Here is a 19,332-nt window from a genome sequence, read left to right on the forward strand (position 1 = left end):
CTCGAGGAGTCTTTCAGACACTCGTTTGGCACCTGCATTATTATTCCGCATTTTCCGCTCGAGGAGTCTTTCAGGCACTCGTTTGGCACCTGTATTATTATTCCGCATTTTCCTCTCGAGGAGTCTTTCAGACACTCGTTTGGCACCCGTATTACTATTCGGCAGTTTCCGCTCGAGGCGTCATTCAGACCCTCGCTTGGCACCCAGTATTTATTATCTCTATGTCTGATCGCACTGGTTAACTTATTCGTGTGTTTCATGTTTGCATTTGTTATACCTTATGTCCGAACTGTCTTGTGAGTACTTTCATAGTACTCACCTGGCTTGTTGATTTGGCCAGATGTTGATGAAGGCGATCTCTTGGATGAAGAGTTTGATAGCGCGTCCGATGCCTAGAGGAGTCCCAGTCAGTCCTGCGCGATCCCGGATTTTGGTCACTTGTTTTGTATACGCTTCCGCCACCCGCAATAAGTCTTCTCGAGTCTCACTCCGACGCTCGAAGAGCTGTAGTCTTCTGGAGACATATCACTCGCCTCGCGGTGATATCTCCACCATCGTCATTATCGTGAGTTAGTAGTCTGCCACCCTATCCGCCGTATTGTTTTATCAGCGTGCATGTAATAAATTGTTGGGCAGTCTCTGCTCAACTTTGTATTATATTTAGTACTCCTGGTATTTTTTTTCTTCTGTGACCAATGTATTGTCTATCAGTGAGAAGGAATTCTTCCTCGCTGGTCCGTAACAGGGATTGGTTTCTCAATAATTATTTTATTGAAAAACCGGTCGTGACATGTTCATTGTGCCTTCTTGTCGGTGGCGGCAACGGAGGGAGACCGGTGTTGCCTTGAGGGCGATCCTCACGAGGCTGATCCCTCCAGGCGCCCTCGCGAGGCTGATCCTGCCAGCGGTCCTCGCGAGGGAGGTCGCGCAACCCCTGGCGCGGGCCGCGATCGTCCCAGCGTCTGCCACCACGTCCTCCTCCTCGGCCGTAGCCCCGGTCGCTGCACTCGGGGCGTCGACCGAAGTGTCCTTCGCGAATGTCTCTGAGCTCTTGACAGTCACTGGTGTTGTGGGTGTTCAGGTTGTGGAAGGCGCAGAACGGACGGCTGCTCTTGGATGACTCGGGCTGGTCTCTGCCTCGCTTGGTGTCCGGCTCCGCTGTGAGCACGGCTGCTCCCTTGTGTTTCACGTCCTTGGCCTTGGCCTTCTTTTCCTCCGGGTCCGCAGCCGGCAGCTCGAGGAGGGAGAGGCGCCCTTCCTCAGCTCTTGCGCACTTGGTCACCAGGTTGAACAGCTCCTGAGATGTGCACATCTCCTCGTGGATAGCAAGCTCTTCCTTCATCTTGACGTCGCGGACGCCGTCGGAGAACGCGGAGATAATGGCCTCGTCCGTGACCTTGGGGATATTGAGACGAGTGTTGTTGAAGCGCTGGATGTACTTCTGGAGGGTCTCTCCTGGTTGTTGCTTGATGCAGCACAGGTCACCCGCGGCCGGCGGGTTGTCACGAGTGCCCTGGAAGTTCTCGATGAAGCGGTCACGCATCTCATCCCAAGAGGAGATCGAGCCCGGTGGCAGGTTCAGGAGCCAGAAGCGGGCACCATCCTAGAGAGCCATAGGAAACCAGTTCGCCATGACTTTCTCGTCGCCGTTGGCCGCTTTGATGCTCAGCTCGTAGAGCTGTAGGAACTCCGCAGGGTCGGGGGTGTCGTTGTAGCGAGGAGGCAGATTCGGCTTGAACTTGCCCGGCCAGGCGACGCTACGCAGCTCGGGGGTGAAGGCGCGGCAGCCGGCCGTGGTCGCCGGGGCCCGTCTTGGAGGTGGAGCTTGGACTCGATGGGGTCCGCGTGCCGCCACCGCAGGTGGCGCGCGGTCTTGGCGAGGCGGCATGTGGAGCGCAGGTGCGGCTTCTTGCGGCCGGGGAACTTCCTGGCAGCTTCTCTCTTCGTGCGCGGGCACCGGTCGTGGTGGGTTACACCATGGGGCCACACGCCTTGGCACCAAGGCACCGTCTTGGGGCAGAGGTGGTGGAGGCGCTCTACGAGCCTCACCATCCGCAGCTGATGGTGGGCATGGCAGCGTCATGGACGGCACAGGGGAACCCCCTGCAGCACTGACAAGCTCGGCGATGCGGTCGACCAATCCTCGTAGAGGGCGTCGATAGGGCGGCAGCAGAGAAGCTCTCGCGCCAGCCCCAGCGCGGCCTGAGGGTCCACAGGAGCGCGGCGAGCGTGGGACGATGAACCGGCCGGGGTCAGTGATGGAGTGGCGGTGCGGCCGTCTCACCGCACCGAGGGGTGCTGCGAGGATGCTTGCTGCTCGTTCCCCGCCGGGCCTGTGGCGGCATTGGCGGCAGGCGACAGAGAACGACGAGGAGGCCCATCGACGGGAGCCGTCTAAGCGACGCGGGTGGCGAGGGCAGACCGGCGCTCAGCACGAGCACGACGAGCGTCCGCCATGGAGACGGCGGAGCGACGGAGCGCTGATCGACGGAAGGAAAGCTACGGCGCACCCCTACCTGGCGCGCCAAATGTCGGATCTCGGGTTCCGGCAAAACCCTTAAGGTTCGAACTCTGGGGTGCGCGCGAAGTTCTTTCCCTCCTACCGATCCACACCCTAGCTCGCTAAGATCTCGCGGACGAACTCGACGAACTCACGACACAGAAAGACACGAGATTTATACTGGTTCGGGCCACCGTTGTGGTGTAATACCCTACTCCAGTGTGTGGTGGTGGATTTGCCTCTTGGGCTGATGATGAACAATACAAGGAGAAGAACAGCCTCCTGAGGTTGAGGTGTTCTTGTGCTTGGCGAACTTGTGTGGGTGAGGGTTCGATCGGCTCAGGCTTGCTTATGAGTTCTGAACTCGGTCCCCTCTACGGTGGTGGCTATTCTACTTATATAGGCCCTGGTCCTCTCCCCAAATATTGAGCGGGAAGGGAGCCAACAACGGCCAATTTGAAAGGGGACAGCTAGTACAGCTTATCCTCACAAAAGTGGTCTTCGCCTGCAAAAGACTCTGGTGGTGACGCCGTCTTGAGCTCCACGGTGACCTCTGTCTTGCTGTCCTCATGGTCTTGGTCTCGTTGCACTGATATGGAAACCTTTGCTTGATGCCTTGGTACTCCGCGCCTACGCTTGCCCCCCTTGGGACCAAAGAGGAAACAAGGACGCTGCGCGCGCTGGCGCCCGCCTGGCGCCCGCCTAATCCTGATCGTCATGGCTCACGTCATGAGGGCCTCACGAGGTTTGCCCCGCCTTGATATCTCCGCTCCTCATGAGTCTGCCTGGCGAGGCCGCTCCTTAGGAGGCCTTGGGTCGTCCGCCTCGCGAGGCTCGGCCCCTCGCGAGGGTCTTGAATGCCTTGTCGATGAAGATGGGCCGTACAGGCCTGCTCGCCATGTCACGTTCCTCATCTAACAGGTCAAGAGCTTCCTGCCGTGCCTTCTTGTTGTCAGCTTCAACATATTCCACTATACGAGGCGAGTCATGATGGATGTCACTAGGAAGAACTGCTTCCGCTCCATAAACCATGAAGAATGGTGTGTACCCTGTCGATCTGTTGGGTGTGGTATTGATGCTCCACAACACAGAAGGTAACTCCTCAACCCAACAACCCGGCGTCCGTTGCAAAGGAACCATAAGCCGGGGTTTGATACCTCTCAAGATCTCTTGATTGACCCTCTCCGCTTGACCATTGGACTGGGGGTGAGCCACTGATGACACGTCAAGCCGGATGTGCTCACGTTGACAGAACTCCTTCATGGCATCCTTTGACAGATTGGTACCATTGTCTGTTATAATGCTGTGTGGAAAGCCAAACCGTAAGATCACCTTTTTGATGAATTGAATCGTCGTGGCTACGTCACACTTACTAACTGGTTCTGCCTCCACCCACTTTGTAAACTTATCAACCGCCACCAAAAGATGGGTCTTCTTGTCCTTGGACCTCTTGAAAGGCCCAACCTTATCCAGCCCCCAAGTTGCAAACGGCCAGGTGATTGGAATCATCCTCAATTCTTGAGCTGGTACATGAGCGCGCCCTGAGAATTTCTGACAGCCATCACATCTTTTGACCAAGTCATCGGCATCAGCATGAGCTGTCAACCAATAGAAACCGTGACGAAACGCCTTGGCCACCAAAGATTTTGAACCGGCGTGGTGACCAAAATCTCCTTCGTGGATCTCACGCAAAATTTCACGGCCTTCCTCAGGAGACACACAGCGTTGAAACGCCCCTATCACACTGCAATGATGTAACTCTCCATTGATAATAGTCATGGACTTGGACCGCCGGGTTATCTGCCTGGCCAAAGTTTCATCCTCTGGTAACTCGCCCCGGTTTATATACGCCAGATATGGAACCGTCCAATCCGGGATAACATGAAGAGCCGCCACCAACTGAGCCTCCGGATCAGGAACAGGAAAATCCTCTTCACCAGGGAGCTTGACGGGCGGATTATGCAAAACATCCAGGAAGACATTAGGTGGAACCGGTTTACGTTGGGAACCCAGGCGGCTTAAAGCGTCCGCCGCTTTATTCTTCAGCCGGTCCACATGATCCACCTGATAACCTTTAAAGTGACCTGCAACAATATCCACCTCACGACGATATGCTGCCATTAGTGGGTCCTTGGAATCCCAAGTGCCGGACACTTGTTGAGCCACCAGATCCGAGTCACCGAAGCACTTAACTCGGCTTAGGTTCATCTCCTTAGCCATCCGAAGACCATGGAGTAAAGCCTCATATTCAGCTGCATTGTTAGTGCAAGGGAACATTAAACAGAGAACATAACAAAACTTATCACCTCGTGGGGAAGTTAATACGACTCCGGCCCCCGAGCCCTCCAATTGCCTGGACCCATCAAAATGAATAGTCCAATAAGTGTGATCCGGCTTCTCCTCTGGCGCTTGTAATTATGTCCAATCATTGATGAAATCCACAAGTGCCTGAGATTTGATCGCCGTTCGGGGTATGTATTTCAACCCGTGAGGCCCGAGCTCGATAGCCCACTTAGCAATCCGACCAGTTGCTTCCCTGTTCTGGATTATATCCCCCAAAGGAGCGGAGCTGACCACCGTGATGGGATGACCTTGGAAATACTGCTTAAGCTTCCGGCTTGCCATGAAAACCCCATACACCAATTTTTGCCAATGCGGGTACCTCTTCTTGGACTCAATAAGTACCTCACTGATATAGTAAACCGGCCGCTGAACCGGATATTCCTTTCCTGCCTCCTTGCGCTCCACCACAATAGCCACACTAACAGCCCGAGCATTAGCTGCCACATATGGCAACAATGGTTCTTTGTCCACTGGAGCAGCGAGAATCGGCGGATTAGCCAGCTGCCGCTTTAAGTCCTCAAATGCTTCATTAGCGGCGTCACTCCAGATGAAGTTATCCGTTTTCTTCAGCATCTGATATAAAGGGATGGCCTTCTCGCCAAGGCGACTGACAAACCGGCTCAACGCGGAAATCCGGCCTGCCAGGCGTTGAACATCATTGATACACTTCGGTTTAGCCAAGGAGGTGATGGCTTTGATCTTTTTTGGATTAGCTTCAATGCCCCTGTTAGACACCAAAAAGCCCAAGAGCTTGCCTGCAGGTACACCAAAGACACACTTGGCTGGATTAAGCATCATTTTATAAACTCGCAGGTTATCAAAGGTTTCCTTCATGTCATCAATCAATGTCTCCTTCTTCCTTGATTTTACCACAATATCATCCACATAGGCGTGAACATTGCGTCCGATCTGTTTATGTAGACAATTCTGCACACACCGTTGATAAGTTGCCTGGGCACTCTTGAGCCCAAAAGGCATGGACACATAGCAGAAGGCTCCAAAGGGAGTTATGAAGGCTGTCTTCTCCTGGTCTTTAACTGCCATTTTGATCTGATGATAACTAGAATATGCATCCAAAAAGCTTAAACGCTTGCAACCCGCCGTAGCATCAATAATTTGATCAATACGGGAAGGGCAAAAGGATCTGCTGGACAAGCTTTGTTGAGGTCTGTGTAATCCACACACATACGCCAAGTGCCATTCTTCTTGAGGACCAGCACCGGATTAGCCAACCACTCAGGATGGAACACTTCAACGATAAATCTAGCTACCAAGAGTCTGGCTACTTCTTCTCCAATAGCTTTGCGCCTTTCTTCATTAAACCGGCGAAGAAACTGTTTGACCAGTTTATACTTGGGATCAGCATTGAGAGTGTGCTCAGCGAGTTCTCTCGGTACACCTGGCATGTCAGAAGGCTTCCATGCAAAGATGTCCCGATTCTCACGGATGAACTTGATGAGCGCGCTTTCCTATTTCGAATCCAAGTTAGCGCTGATGCTAAACTGCTTGGACGAATCGCTAGGCAGGAAGTCAACAAGCTAAGTCTCATCAGCCGATTTAAACTTCAGGGCCGGATCATGCTCTGAAGTTGGTTTCTTCAACGAAGTCATATCTGCCGGATCAACATTGTCCTTGTAAAATTTCAACTCTTCTGTTGCACAAATTGACTCAGCATAAGCCGCATCACCTTGTTCACACTCCAGAGCAATCTTGCGGCTCCCATGCACGGTTATAGTTCCCTTGTGACCCGGCATCTTGAGCTGCAGATAGACATAACAAGGCCGTGCCATAAACATAGCATAGGCTGGCCGTCCAAATAGGGCATGATACGGGCTGCTGATTTTCACCACTTCAAAGGTCAAGGTTTCTGATCTCGAGTCATACTCATCTCCAAAAGACACCCCCAGAGCTATCTTACCAACAGGATATGCCGACATACCAGGCACCACACCATGGAACACCGTATTGGACGGTTTAAGATTTTTATCTGTTAACCCCATGCGACAGAAAGTTTCATAATAAAGGATATTGATACTACTCCCTCCATCCATGAGTACCTTAGTGAACTTATAACCTCCCACCTGAGGTGCCACCACCAGAGCCGGATGACCCGGATTGTCAACCCGGGGTGGATGATCTTCTCTACTCCACACAATCGGCTGCTCGGACCAACACAAATAACGGGGCACCACTGAATCAACGGCATTCACCGCCCTTTTATGAAGCTTCTGATCGCGCTTGTCCAAGCTAGTGGTGAAGACATGATACTGTCCGCTATTCAACTGCTTCGGGTTGCTCTGGTAACCCGACTGCTGCTGCTGCTGATTGCCCTGATGATTATAGCCACCTTGGTTACCCTGATTACTTTGATTGTTATGTCCACCCTGATTACCGTGGAAGCCTGAACCGGGATTTCCTCCGCCATAACCCGGCCCATGAGAGCCGGGGCCCGAACCGCCTCCTGGTCCATGATCATACCGGAAAGAATCAGAATTTTTGAACTCTTTCATGATGTAACAATCTTTCCAGAGGTGCGTGGACGGTTCCTCCTTCGTCCCATGCTTTGGACAGGGCTGGTTCTACAGATAAGACAAATGGTCCGGATTAGGATTTGGCCTTCCACCGCGTTGGGGCGGTTTACCCTTACGCCGCTGGCCCTTGTTGTGTGTATTAGTATTAGCCACAAAGTCTAAACCATGGTCCGCCTTACGCTTGCCGCCGTTTCCATGACCCGCCGGGTTGTGGTGCTGCCCCTTGGTGTTGTCGCTCATCTTTCCCTTCCCTGCCTTATCATCGTCAGACTTGGGATCCTTGGTACTATCAGAGTCGGCATACTTCACCAGTGCCGCAATGAGGGTTCCCATGTCATTACAATGACGTTTGAGCCGTCCCAACTTCAACTTCAGGGGTTCAAACCGGCAATTGCCTTCCAATGTTAAAACTGCGGTGTCAGCGTTGATGCGATCTGATGAATGCAAAATCTCTGAAACCCGGCGCACCCAATGGGTTGTTGACTCTCCTTCCTCCTGGACACAGGCAGCTAAGTCCACAATTGACATGGGCTGCTTGCATGTATCCTTGAAATTCTGAATAAACCGGGCTCTCAACTCGGCCCATGACCTGATAGAATTAGCCGGTAAGCTCTTTAACCAAGTGCGGGCTGTCCCTTGTAGCATCATGGTGAAGTATTTCGCACATGCCGCATCATCCACATCCAACATCTCCATGGCCATCTCATAACTTTCGACCCATGTTTCAGGGGATAAATCGACGGTGTAATTCGGCACCTTGCGCGGGCCCTTGAAATCCTTGGGCAGGCGCACATTGCGTAATGCTGGGACAAGACATGGCACTCCCAAAGAACTAGATGTAGCTCCTCGTTCCACCGATGTTGTTGGACTAACCGGAGTAAGCTGACGGGCTTCATGCTGCGCCGCTAACTCGGCTTCTCTGCGTGCCCGAGCCCAGTCCACCACCTCCTGAGCATCACCAGCACCATCCGCCGGGTTATTGCCACGGGGCGGATCATGGTTCCGCGCATTACTTGATACTGCCGGTTCATCCATACGCCTGCTGTAATTCCGGCTTGGACGGGGAGTGGAATGAATCCGATCGTGACTATATGAATAAGCCTCATGTTGAACCAAGGCTCTCTGAAGAAGCTCCTTGACCCGACGCGTCTCGACTGCCGCTGGAGAATCGCCTTCGATCGGGATGGCCGCCAGCCGTGAAGCGGCAGCGACAATGTTGTCCATCAGGTTAGAATAATGACCCGGTGGCGTGGGTACATGCGGTGCCACAATGTTGTTCTGACGAGGCGGATCCACCAAACGTGGCTGAACCGGCGCCCTGCCCCCGGTGCCTCCGCCCGGTTTACCACCGGCGGATTACTGGTCCCCGCTCCTGGGGTGTTAAAAAGATTTCTAGCGTCATAAACCGGCGGCAAGCGAGATCGGTGCCTCCTCTTCAGGACTTCGTTCGACGCACTCTGATCCAGCATAATCTGGTAAGCTTGTGCATCCAAAGCGGCCTGCTCCGCGACTATCCTGGTATCCTCAGCTGCTTAGTCGGCTTTGGCCTGGGTGATCTGATTTTTCACTTTCGCCATTTCCGCATTGTGTGCATCCTGATCCGTCGGGTTAACCTCCGCCATCAGCGTTGCCAACGCGTCAAACAAATCAGATAGAACCTGAGCTGGCGGTCGTACAGGGTCTCCTGCCTCGGCCGCTGCTGCCACTGCCGATCCGGAAATCATCGCCGCTGCGGTCGAAGATTGGAGCGCCGGTTGCGTCCCGGCCATGAAGATCGCAACCCGGTTTGGCAGATCAAAGGGGTCCAGAATACTGTCGCCATCGGAACAGCTCCCAATCCGGCCATCTTGTAACTGATATAATGACTCGGTTTCTCCGGTCGATGACTCGTTGTCGGAATAAACGACGGTCTCACCACCAGATTCCGATCTATCCTCAGATTCCCCACCATGGATAACTCCCACGAAGGCACACTTCATGACAGGCTTGACCTGGGCAGATCTCGCACGCTGAGCCGTTTCGACGAGGTCGGTGCAGATGTCCGGCTCAGGGCCCGGTTCGCCGATCTTGCCAATGAAAACGTGTATGCCACCAAAGGGGACCCGGTACCTGTACTCGATTGAGCCGGCCTCGGGGCCCCAGCCTGCATCGTCGATGTAGAGCTTGCCGCGAGGACTCTTGGTCATCCGGCCCACAACGTAACCCTTGAGTCCTTCGAAGTTGCCCTCCAAGAACTTGAAACCATCGTGCGATAGCCCCACGGTGGGTGCCAACTGTCGTGGTTTTGTCACGGCAGATGTCCTAGAGAAAGGACTTAGTCGTGGAGACATCGCTACGGGTTAGCTTAAAGGGGTTAAAGCGGACAAGGGACGCAAGAGAGTTTTATATTAGTTCGGCCCCTTACGATGAAGGTAAAAGCCTACGTCTAGTTGTGATGGAATTGATGGGGTTTCGAGGACCAGGGAGCGAATACGCTTTGCCTGAGTCTCGAGTTGTTGTCTGTTGTCCCTGAACCGCCACCGGGTCATCCCCTTATATACATGGGTTGACGCCCGCCGGTTTACAGAATCCCGAGGCCGGCTCATAATCGTGTCCGTCTCGGTCTCTGCTACTTCTATCTTACAACATAAGTTTACATATCAATGCCGGTTTATGTCTACAGGCCTTAAACCGGCTTTGGGCCCTGGGCCTTCATGAAGCGTCACCGTCTGTCTTCATGGACTTCAGATACAGATGAACTACTTATGGGGTTAACCCGGCCTCTCCTGGCCGGTTTACGACCAGTGGTAATATCCCCAACAGGTTGTGTCATATAAATCGTAAGTAGTAATGGTGGAGCAACCACATTTTTATAAAATATTTAAATGTTCTAAATTAACTAAAGCAGCAACTAGAACAATTAATTAAATACCTTTTCAAGTTATAAGGTTACAAACTATTTTTAATTAAATGCCTAACTAGTATTGGCAGTGGTATAACTGGTAATACTACCTTAGGTGTTGTTTTTATATTGAACAAAACTAAAATGAGTAGTAAATAAAATAGCAAAACTAATTAACAGGAAAAGTAAACAAAAGATAAAACGGAAAACAAAGAACCCCCCCACCCCCGGGCCAAGGCCCAATTGGACTAGCGACTAGGCCAGCCCACCCCGCGCCCTAGCCTACTTACCCCACGGTCCACCCGACCGAAACCCTAGCCGTCCCACTTCTCCTCCCTATCCCCCACTCTCCCCTCGCGCCCCCTCCTCTCGGTCCCAATCTGGATCGGGAACGTGCCGTCGCCGTCGCCACAGCAACCGGCGCCGCCTGTCCCTACATCATCGCTGCCGACCACCTCGTCGCTGGACCTCCTCGCACCTCTCCGTCGCCGGAGCCACGTCGCCACGCAGATCGCCGTCGTCGCCTGGACATCGCCGGAGCTGCCCCGCCATTGTCCTCGTCCTCCTCCTCGACCCCCGCTGCCATTTCCCTACAGCCCCACGGTGAGGCCCTCGGCCTCCTCTCCCCCTCCGCTGCTCTCTGCTTCCCCGGCCGCGACCGCGCTTGCGTCCCCACGTCCAGCCCGCGCCCTGGCCTCTTCTTCCTCCCGCAAAGCCGTCCTACGCCGGCCACCTCCAGCTGCTGCCCCGCTGCGGGCGCCGCTTGTCGCACCTGGCCACGGCGTGCACGCGCACGCGCACCACCTCGGTGCCCTTGAACACGCCCACGGCCGCGCCCCTGCTGTCCGTCTTCCTCGCTCACCGCGCACGCGCGCTCGGCTCCAGCTTGACCGTGGTGACCCGCGCCAACCGCACGCGCGCCTCCCCGTCCGCTGTCGCCGCGTGCGCCTCGCCTCCGCTCCCAGCCGCCCACTGCTGCTCCTCTCTCGCTGCACGCGAGCCCTACCTCGCACCTCCTCCGTTGCTGCTACTCTGCGGCTGCAGCTGCCGGCTAGCCGCGCCCCGCCCGGCGTGCCCCTACCGGCGCCCTCACGTGCACGCGCCCGAGCGTGGCCTCACCACCACTGCTGCCGCCTGCTACGCCAACCACTCACCTCGCCCCACCTCCCGGGCTCGCTCGTTAATGGGCGCCCGCCCGTCACTCGTTTCCCCGTCGCCCCGTTCGGGCTATGCTCGTATGCCCCTGCCCGTTAAGGTCCCTGGGGCCTATGACAAGGGGGCCCGCCCTAGAACGTTTTTTAATAAAAAAAGAATAAAAAATGTTAGAATAAATAAATTAATAATTAATTAATTCATGAGTTAATTAATCCTATTTAACTAATCTAATAAAAATAAATTAGCCTAATAACTTAGTTAGTCTAATTAACCCGGTTTAGTTAACCTGAGTCTATGACCCATGGGACCCACGTGTCAGCTTGACCAGTCAACGGTCAGAGTTGACTGCTAATGTCATGCTGATGTCATAAATGCAATTTTGAATTAAAATAATCTCTTAATTCTAGAAAATGATTTAAAACTTTAAAAATTAATATAAAATAATCCGTAACTCGGATGGAAAAACTTTGTACATGAAAGTTGCTCAGAACGATGATAGCAAACACACAACTTTCCCCCTCCTGTTCATCTGTCCGAAAACGCGAAACACCGGGAATACCTTCCCGGATGTTTCCCTCCTTCGTCGGTATCACCTACTACCGCGTTTGGGCACCCCTAGCAACGCTTATTGTCATGTCATGCATCGTCATGCTTATGTTTGCATATTTACTGTTTCTTCCCCCTCTTCTCTCCGGTAGACTACGATACCGACGCTGCTGCTGCCCCTTCTGACTACACTGTTGACGACCCCTCCTTCTTGCCAAAGCAACCAGGCAAGCCCCCCCTTGATCACTAGATATCGCCTATTCTTTTCTATACTGCTTGCATTAGAATAGTGTAGCATGTTACTGCTTTCCGTTAATCCTATTCTGCTGCATAGCCTGTCTTTGCCACTACTGTTGTTACCTTTACCTGCAATCCTACATGCTTAGTATAGGATGCTAGTATTCCATCAGTGGCCCTACCTTCTTGTCCGTCTGCTGTGCTATACTATCGGGCCGTGATCACTCGGGAGGTGATCACGGGTATATACTATATACTTTATACATGATACATGTGGTGACTAAAGTCGGGTCGGCTCGTGGAGCACCCGCGAGTGATTCACGGATTGGGGGCTGAAAGGACCTTTGTCCCAACGGCCCTCTGTGTGGATCTTTGTGGCAGAGCGACAGGGCAGGTTGAGACTACCTAGGTGAGAGGTGGGCCTGGCCCTAGTCGGCGTCCGCGGTTACTTCAAAATGACACGCTTAACGAGTTCTTGGTATTTTATCTTAGTCTGGCCATTTGGTCTATACGCACTAACCAACTACGTGGGAAATTTATGGGCACTCGACGTCGTGGAATCAACCAAAGCCTTCTTGATGTTAGCGACTGAGCGGCGCGCGCCGGGTTGGACCGTGTAACACAACTTCCTTTGAAATGGAGGTTGCTAGGTCTGCTCACCGGCCGCGTTCGCAACGTGCAGGTGTGCAATGGGCGATGGGCCCAGACCCCTGCATGCATACGATTTAGACCGGCGTGCTGACCTCTCTGTTGTGCCTAGGTGGGGCTGCGACGTGTTGATCTTCCGAGGCCGGGCATGACCCAGGAAAGTGTGTCCGGCCAAATGGGATCGAGCGTGTTGGGTTATGTGGTGCACCCCTGCAGGGAAGTTTATCTATTCGAATAGCCGTGTCCCTCGGTAAAAGGACGACCCGGAGTTGTACCTTGACCTTATGACAACTAGAACCGGATACTTAATAAAACACACCCTTCCAAGTGCCAGATATAACCTGGTGATCGCTCTCTAATAGGGCGACGAGGAGGGGATCGCCGGGTAGGATTATGCTATGCGATGCTACTTGGTGACCTTACCATCTACTCTCTTCTACATGCTGCAAGATGGAGGTGGCCGGAAGCATAGTCTTCGACAAGATTAGCTATCCCCCTCTTATTCTGGCATTCTACAGTTCAGTCCACCGATATGGCCCTTTACACATATACCCATGCATATGTAGTGTAGCTCCTTGCTTGCGAGTACTTTGGACGAGTACTCACGGTTGCTTTTCCCTCCCTTTTCCCCCTTTCCTTTCTCTCTGGTTGTCGCAACCAGATGCCGGAGCCCAGGAGCCAGACGCCACCGTCGGCGACGACTCCTACTACACCGGAGGTGCCTACTACTACGTTCAGGCCGCTGACGACGACCAGGAGTAGTTTAGGAGGATCCCAGGCAGGAGGCTTGCGCCTCTTTCGATCTGTATCCCAGTTTGTGCTAGCCTTCTTAAGGCAGACTTGTTTAACTTATGTCTGTACTCAGATATTGTTGCTTCCGCTGACTCGTCTATGATCGAGCACTTGTATTCGAGCCCTCGAGGCCCCTGGCTTGTATTATGATGATTGTATGACTTATTTTTGTTTTAGAGTTGTGTTGTGATATCTTCCCGTGAGTCCCTGATCTTGATCGTACACGTTTGCGTGCATGATTAGTGTACGATTGAATCGGGGGCGTCACAGTAATGGGTTTATATTTCTTGGCTATTTGACTGGGCGTGTCACGGGGATGCGCCCTTTTCGCCTGGACGAGAGGTTGAGTTGGGACCGACGGCTCCCAACAAGCTTCCTGATCTTTCCAGGCGCTTTCCATTTTGCTGTACTTCTGTACGATAGTTGCCAAGTGAGTGAAGTGTAGTATGCGGCGGCGATTAATGGCGTTGAGGATTCCTTCGTCCGTGCAATTGTTGCAGAACGCTGATAACGCGTCCTCATCGCGGCAATCTTTAACCTTGTCCTTGACAAGGAGGAATCTGGCCCAGAAGTGGTGGACCATTTCTTGAGACTGCTGTTGTATGCTCATAAGAGCGCTTATGTCAGGGTGGGTGGGTGGAATTGAATTCGGACCCTGACCCGATCGATGATCCCGAGTCTGAAGATTTTCCAGACTTAACAGTCCGGGCTCCGGAGTATCTTCTGATTGCTTATGCTCGCCGTCCGATTCTATGTTCGGAAGGCCGGTCACATCCTTTCACTGGTGGGTATCCGGCTCTGCAGGGTCGGCGATCCGAACATAATCCGTCTTCAGTATATGGGAAGAGTCGCCGTCTTGCTCCTCGACTATCGCTATCTGGTGGGTGACCAGTGGAGATTTGATTTCTCTTTGGTCGGGTTTAAGCCTGATCCGATCGTAATCTATGGCGATTCCCAGGGCGGCGATGTGATCAAGAAGCTCGTTTAAAGACAAAAACTCCGCCGGATCCATCTGCTTGGAGTGTTTGGAGTCGATACGAAGGGGATTTTCGATGGCCCGAGAGGTCATCGTCGGCTTAAAGGCCGAACGGGCGGTCATGGTAAAGCCGCCCAGTCGGAGGGTTTGGCCTGGGGCCAGTCCCCCTTCGGTGGTGATATTGTCTTTAAGGACGAGGCGAGTCATCGATCCTGTCGTCGATGTCACAGTGGAACTCTCAATGAAAGCACCAATGTCGGTGTCAAAACCGGCAGATCTCGGGTAGGGGGTCCCGAACTGTGCGTCTAAGGCCGATGGTAACAGGAGACAGGGGACACAATGTTTACCCAGGTTCGAGCCCTCTCTATGGAGGTAATACCTTACTTCCTGCTTGATTGATCTTGATGAATATGAGTATTACAAGAGTTGATCTACCACGAGATCGTAATGGCTAAACCCTAGAAGCCTAGCCTGTATGACTATGATAATGAATCTCTCCTCTCCGGACTAAGTCTTCCGATTTATATAGACACCGGGAGGATCTAGGGTTACACAAGGTCGGTTACAAAGAGGGAATCTACATATTTGGCCGCCAAGCTTGCTTTCCACGCCAAAGATAGTCCCATCCGGACACGGGTGCAGTCTTCGGTCTTCGTATCTTCACAGCCCATCAGTCCGGCCCATGGCTAACAGGCCGGACGCCCGAGGACCCCTTAGTCCAGGACTCCCTCAGCCGCCCGCGCCGCGCCGCTGCCGCCGTCGCCGAAGCCGTCGCCGCGTCGGATCTCGCCGTTGACCCCGCCGTTGACCGATCGGTTTTCTTCGGTTAACCCCTTTTTTAGTTTCCGATTTAATCTATTAGATCGATTTTTCATTCGGTTTATTTATTTAGCGGACGTTCGTCCGTTCGTTCGTTTTTACGAACGCTATTCACCGGTTAGGTTCAGACAACGAACGTTCATTTGTTAGTCTTTTCTTTTTCTAGGGGCCTATTCGCGATTACTTTTATCGCAGATTAGTGTCTGATCTTCAAACGCTCGCCGTTTCTTAACCGTTTGTCCAAATCCAGTGAAACCAACGCCAAAATCTTCACCTCGAAACCCTATTTTTGTTTAATCAACTTGAACAAGGTTTTGACAAATTAAAATTTGGTTTCAAGCAGTTTTGAATTCGAAGTTCTTTTGTTCGTAGTTTTAGTTCCGTAGCTCCGATTTGATTGATTATTTTTGCAGATCAAATCTCTTCAATTGAGTTTTCAGATTTGATCTTCTTATTTGAGTTTTACCCGTGCATCTATGCTTGAGTGCTTATGTATGTTATTGTTTGTTTGTGATAGAATTCCCGAAGTGCGAAGTGTGCTACTACGATTCACTAGGTTTTGCGGATCGTCAGCAAGGCAAGTAACACATTGATCATACTCTTTTCATACCCAGTTTTTATGCATTAGATTCAATCCTCAAACATTGCATGATTAGGATGTGATTAACATGTGGGTTTTGGGAAGTAGATGATGAGGTAGAACCCATTACCTGTTTTATTATCAAACCCTTGGGAGTTACTTCTACGTTATGCTTATTGCCATGCTATGCTCGTAGACGTGGATTGGGTTTGAGTGTCTCCATGACAGATGTCAGATGTTAATTAATGGTTAACTTAAGGTGGCTACTCAAATACACATCTGGGTGGATTGCTTGCGGGCACCTGGAGAATCCAGTGTTGTCCTAGGATATCCCGGAGTACCCGTGTGATCATCCTAAGATTATTCATGCTAGAAACATCCGTGTGCAGCAACAAGCTATTATGGGCTCTAGCATAGTTGAATATGTTGCATGACCTCTTCCAGTGGTAGGATAGAAGATGTAGGGGATGTAGGTTGGTACTGTCTACCCAGGGTTAGAGTTAATGTTTCTGAAAGACTATGCCTCGGTCATCCGTTTCTCAAACACCATGTAGTGCGAGAAATCCAACGGAGGAGATCGAGTCTTGTGGGGAAAAGTGCGCAAACCTCTGCAGAGTGTACAATCTAATCATGGTTAGCCATGTCCCCGGTTAAGGACATCTTGAGTATCTAGTTTTTGGATTATCGTATGGATCTCATCACTCTAATTTAATTTGTTCGGTTGATAATTACTTTTAATTGGGATTGAGTTGGAGGAACCTTCTCAATGTTGTTCAACTACCATGATAGTTAAATAAAAGTATATTCCTTTGTTGTAGGAAAATTTGGCTTTTCGCAAAACAATATAACCCTAGAGCCTCCACCATCCATATATGCATGTAGTGATAGCATTTATCTGTTCATGGCTCTACTGTGTTATATTGCCAGCATATTCCATGTGCTGACCCGTTCCGGGCTGCAACGTATCATGTTGCAGACTTTTCAGACGAAGAGTAAGGTGCGCTAGGTCGTTGTCGTGCACTCAGCTATGCCGTTGGAGTTGATGGACTCACTTTATCTTCCAAGCCTTCCGCTGTTACCTTATTTAGATGGCCTTAAGCCATATTTATTGTAATAAGTTCTCTTTTGAGACTTTCGATGTAATAAGTGTGTGATTGCTACTCTGTTATAAATCCTTCGAGCACTGTGTGTGTCAACATTACCGATCCAGGGATGACACTTATGCACAGAGACTTGACCGTCTGAGGTCGGATCGTTACAAGATGGTATCAGAGCACACGCGGAATGTTGGACACGACCACTAAGATGAGCCATATGTCACTCTTCTCTACTCATTTCTGACTCCTCTCCATTTTCTACTCTATAGGATGGCGGACTCAAGGAACAAGTTTGCACAACCGGATGAAGACACACCCTTTGGTAGACACTTGAAGGAAGTCACTAGGTACCTGAACATCGGAATACCAAGCTTCACCGGGACCTACACCGCCACTTTACCAGAAGAGGAGAGCTGGATGATTCGAGTTCAAGTTCCAGGAAGGACATTCACGCCATTCACTGAGCCCATAGAGTTTTCCTTTGATGTGCCCACCTGGAGTCTAGGCAAGAGCATGGCAGCCCACATTGCTATGGGACGTATTGGACAAGTCTACAAACAGGAGCTGAGGGACACTATCTACCAGATATGTGGGCGCAGGGACGAGCAATGGGAGATGATCAGCACCAGGAAGGACGGATCCATTGCAGCTTTCATCCAGGAGTTAAACCAGCACATTCGACGCCAGGAGAACCAGATGTGTGCAAGGATGATAGACCTGAAGAAGGTGATGACCAAGAACATGGAGCCAGAAGAGGAACTCAAGTCTACACGCGACGGATATGAGGAGGAAATTGCAATACTAGTGGAGAAGAATGACGACCTGACAAGGAAGCTAGGAGTATTCATGGGAGACCCCGCGCCAGGAGGAGATGATGACCAATCTAAGGACATTCGTTCTGAAGACTACATCACCATCGACGACACCGACCCCGACCCCGACAGTAGTGATGATGATTATGAAGACGAAGCTGGAGCGGATATCATGGAGTCTTCCACCGATCAAAATTTCTAGATGACCACCATATTAATAGTAGTATTCCCCCATGTATATAGAAGTAGTCCGAGCACTTCTGTAACGATAGTTAGATCGATTGTATGCCCTTGCTTGATTGATTGAGTGATATGATATAATTGTGTTTGTCTCATGTGCATACGGGTAGTGCTTTCTCACTAGACCTCATTCTATTCTAATCTCTCCCCTCTAAACCCATCAGATGCCTCCGAGACATGACCCCGGATTTGTCTTCCCACCGGAGCTCACCTAGTTGATCCAACAGCAGAATGCCTTGATGCAGCTACTAGTCCGGAACCAAGGCAACAACAACAACAACACCAACCCACCGCCACCACCTCTAGTTGACAACTTAGCCCATTTTCTGAGGTTGCAGCCGCCGGTATTTTCCAGTACCATTGAGCCAATAGTTGCGGATGATTGGCTATGCAGGATTGGAAGGGAGTTGACCACCGCAGATTGCACAGATACTGAGAAGGTGCGCTTTGCCGCACACCAATTGGATGGACCCGCAGCGTCATGGTGGGAGAATTACACGACCACTTTCCCTATAGCTAATGTCACTTGGGATCAGTTTCAGCAAGCATTCCATGCAGCGCATGTCTCAACTGGAGCTATGAGTATGAACAAGTGTGAGTTTCACAACTTACGCCAAGGAAACCGTACTGTGGGGTAGTACGTGGATGAGTTTATCTAGATATGCCCCAGATGATGTGGCCACAGATGCCGTGAAGCAGGACAAGTTTGTGGAAGGGCTGAATGACGAGATGAGTATGCAGTTGATGGTGGCAACATTTAACAACTACCAGGAGTTGGTAGACAAAGCTCTTATGATTGAAGGGAAGCAGCAGCAGATTGAGAGCCGAATAAGGAAGTATGGACAAGGGAAGTATAATTCAGGAGCATCGTAGAAGCCTCGCTTTACCCCCGAACTCGGGAGGATATACCCATAACCATGGAGGCCACACACACAATGGAGGGAGTTCTCATAACCACAATGGCCCCAAGAATGGGAATGGGAATGGGGCAAACAACAATCAGAACCGCTCCAATCCAGCTACACCCGCCAAGAAGGCCGTAAGTCACATTACTTGTTTCAAGTGCGGGAAGACTGGACACTATGCCACTGAATGCCCTGAAGCGAAGAATGGAAATGGCAATGGAAGCTCTGGGAAGAAGCCCAACCCTTTCAACAGGGGACAAGTGAACCACG

The sequence above is a fragment of the Triticum aestivum genome, chromosome 4D (assembly GCF_018294505.1).
Source record: "Triticum aestivum cultivar Chinese Spring chromosome 4D, IWGSC CS RefSeq v2.1, whole genome shotgun sequence".
In the NCBI taxonomy this organism is placed as follows: Eukaryota; Viridiplantae; Streptophyta; class Magnoliopsida; order Poales; family Poaceae; genus Triticum; species Triticum aestivum.